Source organism: Aythya ferina, assembly GCF_964211825.1.
Source record: "Aythya ferina genome assembly, chromosome: Z".
In the NCBI taxonomy this organism is placed as follows: domain Eukaryota; kingdom Metazoa; phylum Chordata; class Aves; order Anseriformes; family Anatidae; genus Aythya; species Aythya ferina.
Window position 1 is genome coordinate 65,808,157 of NC_140299.1, and position 10,803 is coordinate 65,818,959.

Below are 10,803 nucleotides of genomic sequence, written 5' to 3' on the forward strand. Positions count from 1 at the left end.
TATTTTGCTGGGTAGTGCAGCATTAGCATTTTTTACTGCTTTATTATATTGAGGTTATGTATTTGGGAAAACATGTGTTATAACCCACTAAAACTAATAAATCAGCCTTGAAGATGCTGTTTACATTAGTGAGAATATTCACAAACACTACCTACAAGATGTTGCAGAGAATCAACATTGAAATAGAGAAGGGAACTCAAGCTGGCCAAGGACACATTTTCTAAAGACAATCTAGAAAACAGCAGAGATCACACAGAGAGAAAAACGGTATCTATTGAATGAAATGTGAAATCTAAAACTTCAAGTCTTACTAAGAAATTCTTACTACAGTAAAATTTTTAAGATGCCCAAGAGCCACTGAAATACAAATAAAAATGTTTGGAAGGAGATCAAGTTTCATTTTTAACACAATGAAGTCAAATTTATTTTGGCTTCAAAGGCAAGAAAAAAGGGATGGAGGCTCCAGACTCCTAAAATGCTTTCTGTAGTTCAGAGAGGTTATCTTTCCTGAAGTTTTCCACTCTGCCATTGATCAAAAGCCGTACACACATTCACTATTAAGCTTCAGGAGTAAAGGGTCACTGGGCCACAGCTGATTGATATTCTTCACTCTCTCCTGTAAAAATCCAATCTCCTCAGAAAAAATATGTCTGACATTTATAGTATACACACACTGTGGTATTTGCTAAGATTTTAAACTGTTATGAGTCTTAAATTCTGAGAAGGTGACTTTTTCCTGAATGCTTGATTAGCAGAGAGAGGAGAAGCCATATTCTGAAAACTTCTGGACACACTTGACTTACTACAGACCTCACCTATTATACAAAGAAAAACTGATTGCTGCAGACTTCCAGTTCAGAGCTGTATCCTTCCCCTTCTCCACAGTGGTCTGAAAGGACAAATGTATAGAAGCACTTCTCACCCTGGAACTTGACTGTGAAATCTAAGATTTGGAAGGGAGCCAGTCTAGCAGTAAAGCAGGAAAATACTGCATAGATCCTCTTTAAGTTTTAGGAATTTTATATTTTCCTTTCATGTGGCTTTGAGTCCCTTCTCTAACAGAAGCAGGCAGTAGAAAGTTCATTTTTTTTGCTCAGTACTGATTTTCAAATAAGAATAGTCAGACACTAAACTCTATTTTTCTTCAGGGCCTGTAAAACTATTTTATGTAGCATAGGAAACATTTTAAATCAAATTAAAGAAAGCTTTTAATAAGAAGGTCTCTTAAACTTTATAAATTGTTGCTCTTTGTTTTGAGCCTCACAAGACCATAGTCATTGAATTGTAAATCTGCAAAGTCCTGAACATGAATAACCGTCAGTCTGAAATAGGTAGGGATGCACAGTTGATTTCAGTAAGTGTGGAAGGTAGGAGCTGCTGTGCCTCCTACTTTGCTCCTAATTAGAGACAAGCAAGGGTGGTACCATGGGGAGCACACGGCTGTGTGTTGGTCACAACCAACAGGGAAGGGTCACATCATGAAATGTCAGATTTGAGTGGGAAAAAAAAAGGAAAGAAAAAGGGAAGGAAAATACACATATATTGTGGTCATGACTTTCTAAGACGTTGCTACCAGAGAGAGGTAGAATTAATATTATTAGATGGTGAAATGTAATCACATTTTTTTCTCCAAATTGCTTCTCAGAACCTATTGTGCAACTCAAACATTTTGCCCTCTTTCTCCCACCTATTTTTATTATTCATTCTAGATGTTTATTTTCTCCAGTGTCGTATACATATGCCTTTAGTTTCATGTAATGCAATCACACAATATGTGCAAGAAAACCAGGGGATTGGGTCCAGAGAGCACCATGAAAGGCAAACCCTACCTTGTCTCCATTAATGACTGAGTGATCTGCCTGGTGGATGAGGGAAAGGCTGTTGACGTAGTCTACCTAGACTTCAGTAAGACCTCTTGACACGGTCTCCTACTGTATTCTCCTGGAGCAGCTGGCAGCCCATGGCTTGGACAGATACACTCTTTACTGGATTAAAACCTGTATGGATGGCTGGACCCAGAGAGTGGTGGTGAACGAAGTGAAATCCAGCTGGTGACCAGTCATCAGTGGTGTTCCCCAGGGGTCGGTGTTGGAGCCCATCCTCATTAATATCTTTATTGATGACTTATATGAGAGAATTGAGGGCACCCTCAGTAAGTCTGCAGATGACACCAAGTAGGAGGGGGAGGGGAAGTGTCAGTCTGCCAGAGAGTACAAAGGCCCTGCAAAGGGACCTCGACAGGATGGGTTGATGGGCAGAGGCCAATGGGATGAGGTTCAACATGTCTAAGTGCCACATCCTGCACTTTGACCACAACAACCCCATGCAGTGCTACAGGCTTGGGGCAGAGTGGCTGGAAAACAGTGCAGAGGAAAAGGATTGGGGGGTGTTGGTAGATGCTCACCTGAACATGAGCCAGCTGTGTGCCCAGGTGGCCAAGAAGGCCAACAGCATCCTGGCTTGTGTCAGAAATAGTGTAGCCAGCAGCACCACGGAGGTGATCATCCCTCTGCACTCAGCTCTGGTGTGGTTGCACCTCAAATACTGTGTTCAGTTTTGGCTCCCTCACTACAAGAAGGACATTGAGGCTCTGGAACATGTCCAGAGAAGGGCTACAAAGCTGGTGAAGTGTCTAGAAGACAAGTCCTATGAGGAGCAGCTGAGGGAACTGGGGTTTAGTCTGGAGAAGAGGAGGCTCAGGGGAGACCTTGTTGCTCTCTGCAGGTACCTGAAAGGAAGTTGTGGGGAGTTGGGGGTCAGCCTCTCCTCACAGACAGCTAGTGATAGGACTACAGGGAATGGCCTCAAGTTGTGCCAGGCAGGTTTAGGTTGGAAATTAGGAGAAATTTAGTCTCAGAAAGAGTAGTCAGGCATTGGAAGAGTTTTCCCAGGGAGGTGGTGGAGTCACCAACCTTGGGGGTGCTTAAGGAAAGGTTGGACGTGATGCTTAGGGTCTAGTGGGTGATATTGGTGCTAGAGGGATGGCTGGACCAGCTGACCTTGGAGGTCTTTTCCAACCTTAATAGTTCTATGATTCATTTCCTGTTTACTTATTCTGATCACCGTGTTTCAGTTTATTTAAACAAAAGAATGTCACTGTATTATAGACATGGAAATCTCCATTAAAAAGCTGTAAGATATAACCAATCCACAACCTTCTGCTTTTAAATCGGAAGAGAGATAGTAAAAAAACAATTTCAGTGTGTAGGAATATATGCATCAAGTATATAAACCTCCTGCTAACTTATAGTTCAAAACTGATCAAGAGATGATTAGGACCTGAAGATTGTTTTTGTTTTACAACATTTTTTAAGCTCCACTGAATTTCCTGTCTTACAGATGTGCCGTCACAACACAGCATGATAATTTGTAGGGAATGCAAGAACAGAGACATCTTGTGGTAACGACTAGAGGTATGCAAACAAATCACCAAATCATTCTTTTAGATACTGAAAATGCTCTTTAAATAAACAAAAGGAATTGAGTTTACTACAGTTTTTCAAAGTGAACCCAGAACAAAAACTTTCTATTAAAAATGTTTGATTTAAAAAAAAAAAAAAAAAAAAAAAAAAAAAAAAAAAAGATCCACAGATTCACAAACAATGGTGTTGGTTCTTGTTGGGCTTTTTTTATTTTGTTTTGTTTTTGCTTTATCTCCTGCCCATGGCATTGGGCTTGGAATTTTTTTTATGATCTTTAAGGTCCCTGCCAATACAAACCGTTCTATGGTTTTAAAGAATTACTTGAAAGTTTTACTGGCCAAATCAATTGTATTCAAATTGTATCTCTGGTTAAAAAAAAAAAAAAAAAAAATCAATTATAGAATCTGTTTGAATTTACTGCAATTAAGATTTTCACAGGAAAAAATTTAACAAAACAAAGATAAGTGAAATCACAGATGAAAAGATGTATCTAAATAGCAACATGTAAATGCTGGGATAAATGTTGTACTTCTCAATGGAGCTCTTTAAAAAAGATTAGGTCACCATTTAAAGTGATGTCTAGAAGTAACAGGGTATAAGGAGACAGTGAGAACTGTTCTGCTGTGGTCTTCTCTGTGCTGGTTTTCCGTTATTCAGTTTCTTCATCTTAGAAAAATGCTGATTATCACCTTTTTAAAATGTTTGGAGTTTCTGCTGGAAGTATTAGTATCCACTACTTTCAACACAAATGGGATCCAGATCACCATGAAAAATACTTTTTTGCTTTCTCCGGTCAGGTTTATCAGATAAAAATGGGCAAATTAAGAAACGTGTTATACACACTGATGCATGACAACATCGACTGCCCTAGAAATGGGAGTGATCCTTACATGAAGCATTTGTACATCTTTAGGAATCTAGATGAGCAAAACTGGTTGGTAAATTGTTGATCAATATTCTTTTATGTGAAAGGAAAGAATGAACATGCTAAATCTGCAAGATTACTGGAAAGCATTTCACCTCAGAGCTACAAAACACTGCTCAGTGCTGAATGACTGCTGGGTCCTGAAATTCAGGGTCATTTAAATATTTGGGTATGATCAGAGGACTGAGGTCAGACACCTGATTTGGAAAAATGTCTCACACCCCAGGTTTCTGCCTTGAACAACCGTGACACAGTCTCACAAAGGCATATTATTTTACCCTTTTGTTTATGGTAATAAAGTTATCCATGACTGCAAAGCTGTTTTTAACTAGTTCACATAAAAATAGAAAGAACCATCTTACCAAAAGAAAGAGAGGAGAGGAGAGAGAGATCTTTAAACACCATAAGGCATAAGACTATGTTGCTTTCTGAAAATGAAAAGAAAAAAAAAATACAGTAATATTTTCAAGTAGAAGACCAAAATCCTGCGAGTGGGTTTACCATGCCTTAACAAAACAAGGTGGTCTCTTGCACAATAACAGATTAGAGTAATGAAGAACTACATTGGATTGGAATTGCTGAACAGGCTTGCAGAGTGACAATGGAGGAGATTGCTATTAGCTGACCTGGAAAACATCACAGGCTGTTTTGCCAGCCCTCTAGACAGTGAGACGTTTACGTAAGAGACAACATACAGCTCAGGAATTGTGCTGCTTGTGTTGCTATCACTTTTTATTAATATTATTTCCTTTTCTGGAGACAAAAAATCTTGCTCTAATGCAGCTTTCCAAAGGCTGCAGAGCAGGAAGAAAACAGCTAAGATCAAGACCACACATTTCTGCTTTCATTAAGTTTTGCCACAGCTATTTTTTATTCTTTATTTTTTTTAAATAGTGTTAAAGAAAATGTTTGGTTCATCTCTAACCAAGAAAAAGTATTTTTTCTTATCAACAGCTTGATAGTTTTAACCCAATTCCCAATTATGAGTACAGCTTCAAGTAGAACACACACTGTTTTTGTTTTGTTTAAATCAAATGTAAGAGCTTTAAAAAAGATAAAATTTTGTAAAGGGAAGGCAATCATCCTGTCACCTACTCCAGGCTGTAAGTTGCAAGAACAAGGAAGAACAAGGAATGACAAAAAGTTCTGAGATCCACCACCAAATAGGTAATTAGTACAGAAACAGAACAAAATTAAACACTACATGTGACACAAATGATGTTCAGAGTTAAGCTCTCCTCTCACAATTGTTTTTATCTAACCCACAGCTTTCACCATCTTAAAAAAAAAAAAAAAAAAATAGTGCCCAGAAATAATAACGGATATGGAATAAGGAGGAGCATAACTGCTTAACGAAGGCGCTAGGCAAGGCTCCTGAGGAGCCCTGACTGCAAGTGCTGCCCATGGCCAAGGAAACTACAAGGATTCAAAGCTTTAGCCAGGAAGCACTGCAAGAATGACAGGTGATAATGAGCTTCTCCACAGGCTTGAGTCCAAGTAAAAGCAAAGTTTCAGCTAAACAGGGTAAGAATAGCAATGCTGCTGTTAGGGATAGAAGCAATCCATGCCTTTGATTCAGAAAATTCAGACTACAGTGTATTTGTCCTGTAAGGGAGTTCAAACTCCGTGACGAGTAACTCAGATAAGTTGATATGCTATAAAATGGATGTAATTGGGTTGTTCTGGCTGTCTACTTTTCTATAGGAGAGATAATTGAGGATCAGAAACTAACTCACCACTCTTTCAAGGTGTCAGAGTTGTTTATTTGTGTAGCAGAAGCATGCAGTATGCATAACTGGGACTGCTGACACAATCCTCGTGCATGCTGCACATGGGGTAACCACAAGCACAGTGGCAGTGACCAGGATGCAGGCATGATACAGTCTCTCAAGAGTCTTTCTCCTTGCCTTCAACAAATTAAAAGCTTCTCTGGGATGGTGGAAAATTCTCATCCTGAGGGAGGGATCACACTTGAAAAAGGAACCGTGTGGTGACCACTCTCCTCAGTAGAGCAAAGACAATGCTGCCCTTCTCTGCATGCATCAGTCGTGTCTGTTGCACCAGATGAGCAGCGCGCCCCTGCAGGACACCAACACCCCTGCAGGATACCAGCATGGCTCCTCTGCATGACTCATCTACCACAAGCCTAGTGGCCACTTCGGGATTCACCGAACCTGCACTGGCACCAACCATTCCTGTGGCAGCTGAGTTCATACTCTGCTCTCCAGACTAATGCCTGTTCTTTGCCTTTTGTTCCCATTCCACTGTGCTGCATGTCCCATTCACACTACCCAATGTCCATCAGGCAATTTTCCCCTGTATCTCATTGAAATCATTGAAATGCAAGTCTGCCTTTGCTTGGGAATCACCTTCAGTTACTGTTTCTCAGATTTTCAGTCTTTCTCTTGCTCTTGAACCAAGACAAATCCAGAGGGACTTGTCTCTATTTGAATAGAGATTTGAAAATTGGTCTGTGTCTTTTGCCCACTATCTCAACTCCAAAAGAAGGAATATTCACAGTAACAGTCCAGTTACCTTGCACATTTTCAGCAGCAGGAAAGGCATTACGCTGAAAGAACTGGACTTGCCTAGGACTCAGAAGAGAGTCAACTTGAAACCCTGTTCAATCAAAATTGATTACATTTACATTTTACTGCAGATAAGAAAATCTTTTATGTAATCTCTCAGGAATAACTGAACTATGCAGGGAAACCAAAAAAAAAAAAAAAAAAAAAAAAAAAAAGAGCATTCATACATTTCTGCAATGGTTGTAAAAGAACACAGATTTACCCTTGGAAGAAAGCTTTCCATGCTGATGTTTTGTCCTGTCACAGACATACCACTGAAAACAGAATATTTGAATAGAAAGTGCAGATATAATTCTGCTTCATCATCTTCCTTTACTACACCCAAGAAAACGTTTGCAGGGACTTTTTTGCAGGGGTGACTGAAGAAAAAATTCTGAAATATGATTATGGACCTCAAAAGTGTAATGCTTAGCTAAGTACTTGCAGTTCTCATTCCCTCACAACTATTTACTGGATGTGTTCAGAAAAATAAACCTGCTGGTGTTTCAAAAGATGTATACACGGAACAACATCTGCATCACTGTCAGGCTGGAGGGAGTAAGAGAAAATGAGGACAAAATGGTTCAGGCAAGAGAGAAAAGCAGAAGACATGAAGAATAAGAATACAGAGGATTTTTTAAAAATCACAGGAAAAAATAGCCCTGTGAATGCACTCATTGCTATTGGACATAAGGTGAAGTATCAATATTAAGTCACCTCTACAAATACATTTTGTCCCCAAAGCAGTAATTTGCTGTGCCTGCTGCATATATTGTTTGACTTACAATCACTTTACTAAACTTTTAAAGAAAACATCTCAATCGACCCAGAAGGACAGTATTAATGCATTGTATGTCACAGTGTTCCTACAGGCACCAGGCCCTTTACACATTACTCCTACCGAGACCTTGCAAGTGTTGGGATGAAACAACAATTTTACTGTACGTTTCTGAACAGTTGTGCTTCTGCTTCCCAGATGGCTAGACACTTTTTACAGCAGCATCACCTAGCTGGCTAATATTTGGCCAAAGATGTTATATCCAACTCCTTTTCTGCTGTGTGATTTTCTGATGCTGGTTTTATAGATGAGCAAAGCAGAGGGCTGCTGGCTGTGTCAGAACAACAGGAATAGCCCCTCTCACCACCAGCTGCCTGGGTCTTGGTGCAGAGGAAAGAATCACTGCATGTTCCATCGCTCCAAGGCAAGACAGGAATTTTGGATGACTGTGCTTGTAAAAGCGGTCAGCCCTAACCATCCACAATGATTTTGGAGGGTGAGTAGTGAAAAGGAAACAAAAATCAGAATGGCTTTCACCTGCAGCTGTGCAACTGGAGAGAGCAGGGCATGTACCAGCTAGCTCAGTTATCATTCATCACAGAATGACTTCTGCCACCTCAGCAACAGCTCAGGGAAAGATCTTTAACTTCAGGTTTTGCAGAAACTGCATCATCTGAGCTTTGCATGCATTGCAAACACCAGAAAAGGTAAAATGATGGATCAGGAAAGCATCCTGCTCTGTACTAAATCCATCCTTCAAGCTGAAACATTGGCTGGATAAATTGAACAAGATTTGGCACAGAATTGAGCTAGGAAAAACACCCCTCTGACTGTGAATGAAGTGAAACCCTGACTGCAGGCTCTAGGCTGATTTTCCTCCATTAATGACATTTATCCTGTCACTAGATATTGGATCTTTCATGTTGCATGTCAACAATTGACTGTGAGGTACTATTCATTTAAAAAAATAATAATAAATAAAAATACAGCAAATCACAACTATAAAAAACTGTCTATCCCATAGAGGGAGACAGAATTTTCAGAAAATAAAATGATAATAGCTGATTTTTTTCCCAAACTTTAAATTGCTGTTGAGCAGTTCACACTACCCAGTGTACGAGTACTAGTTTATCCCACATATCACAAGAAGTTCCTTTTAAGGTGTTCTGAAACCTTCAGTAGCTTAACATGTGCTTTTGCTTTATAAATAATACCACAATCTAGGCAATTCTTAAATATTTTTGACAGCCAAAACATCAAAATGTCAGTCTCAATCTACACTTTCTACAGGTCTCTTCGTAATCAAGAACCTGTATTTAAACTGCTGTTTAAAACTTACACTGAAATTTAAAAAAAAAAAAAATACAAACCCTTGCACAAATACATTTAATTTTAAATCGAGCAAATGTACTGGATAAACTACTTAGTTATTCTCTCTTATTTTATGAGAAAGGGTTCATATTGCTCTGCATATATGATTGAAGCAACCAGTACATAATGCTATACTTAATTTCTTGAGGTAAAGTGTTCCGCATAATCACGCAAACAAACAAGGTTAAATCACAAGATTGAATTTTTATGAATTTTTCTAAATAAATTTTGTGTTCATTTAGCCTTAGGAGTAGAGGTGTAGACCCTAAAGTATCCACAACGTCTGCCTCTGCCTCCAAATAAACAAAGAGGCACACTGAGAGAAAAACATTTTGCAGGACCAAAATAGAAAGCAAACAACTGCATCAGAAATTTCAAAATGGAGCTGGTGATGAAAACTACTTGGGGTTATGCTGAATTTGCACACATTCCCAGGGTATGGACAGCACTTACCTTATGCAGAGGTCTCTCCACCACAAGCCTGAGAACAAAAGACAGAGGAAGCAGAGGAAAAGACCTAATATTATAACCACATCTCATACTCAGTCATTAGGTTTATCTGGATTTGCCTGGAAGCACAGACAATGGGTAGCAAACAGATCCAGGAAAAATGAAAGGAGAGGAGCTGGCAGTCCTCAAGAGGAGATGGGGTAGCACCAGCTGCATCTGGCAGCTCTCTACTCTGCTTTGCAAAGTGAAAGTGGATGGAAGTGGTCTTCAAGCAGTGTCCACTCTCAGGGCAGCAGTCTGTCTGCAAACTAAGATGCTGCTTAGATCTTTAGTTTGCTCTTTGGTTATCTGAGCGAGCATGGAGTAGCTCAGTTCACTGGTAATGCATATAATTTAACAAATGGAAAACAGGTGTGTTTTCACAGCCACTGCTGGATGAAATATTTCTAACTGTTTCTAAATCAAAAGACATTGCCTTGGTTTACAACAAAGTAAGAGTAACGCATGCTATTTGCTATTATTTAGTAGCTCCAACCTATAATTATATTGAACTCAATCCACTATTATATCTTTAATTTGGAGGAAACACATTGCCAAACATACTTGTCACAGACCTGCATTAATCTGCGTAATGGGCAATGTTCACAACATGACCAAAGCTGAGCTGGTCATTATGACTGCTTGGCATGCTCCAGATGATTTGACAATTATATCAGCATCTCCCAGAGAATTATGCCATAGTTAATCACCTCTCTTCTTGACACTGCTCTAGGTTTGTAAGACTTGCCTCATCAGCAGTGCTGCTGGAATGTTTTACATCTACTCTTTTTTTGAGAAGTGGCATTTTCATCGTAGCTGTTTAAGGATCAGAACAAAGGAGACTTAAGTTCACCTGGCCAGCAGAATGGAATGTCACCCAATAGAAAGGTGCTACCAAAGGCTTCCTCATTAGTGGTTAATATAGAGGAAATTATTAATAAAAAATAATAATAATAATAAAAAGGCAGTGCTGCTATAACACTGTAACAAATACAATAAGCATAAAGCTAAATCCCTTCTTCTGTTTCCAGGTCTCTGAAAAATACCCTGACTGTCAGAAACTATGGTCACCATCCTGTCCTCTAAATAGCAAGTACACAGAGCACGTAGGAAGTTTAGCAGAGGTATCAGGTTAAAGCCCCGCATTAGTCCACTAATACACGGGTGGTATCTGAGACACACAAACATTGGTGCCAAATGGATGAAGCAGCAGCTTCCATAGTCAAGTAAAAATGCAGAGCCAAGCCACGG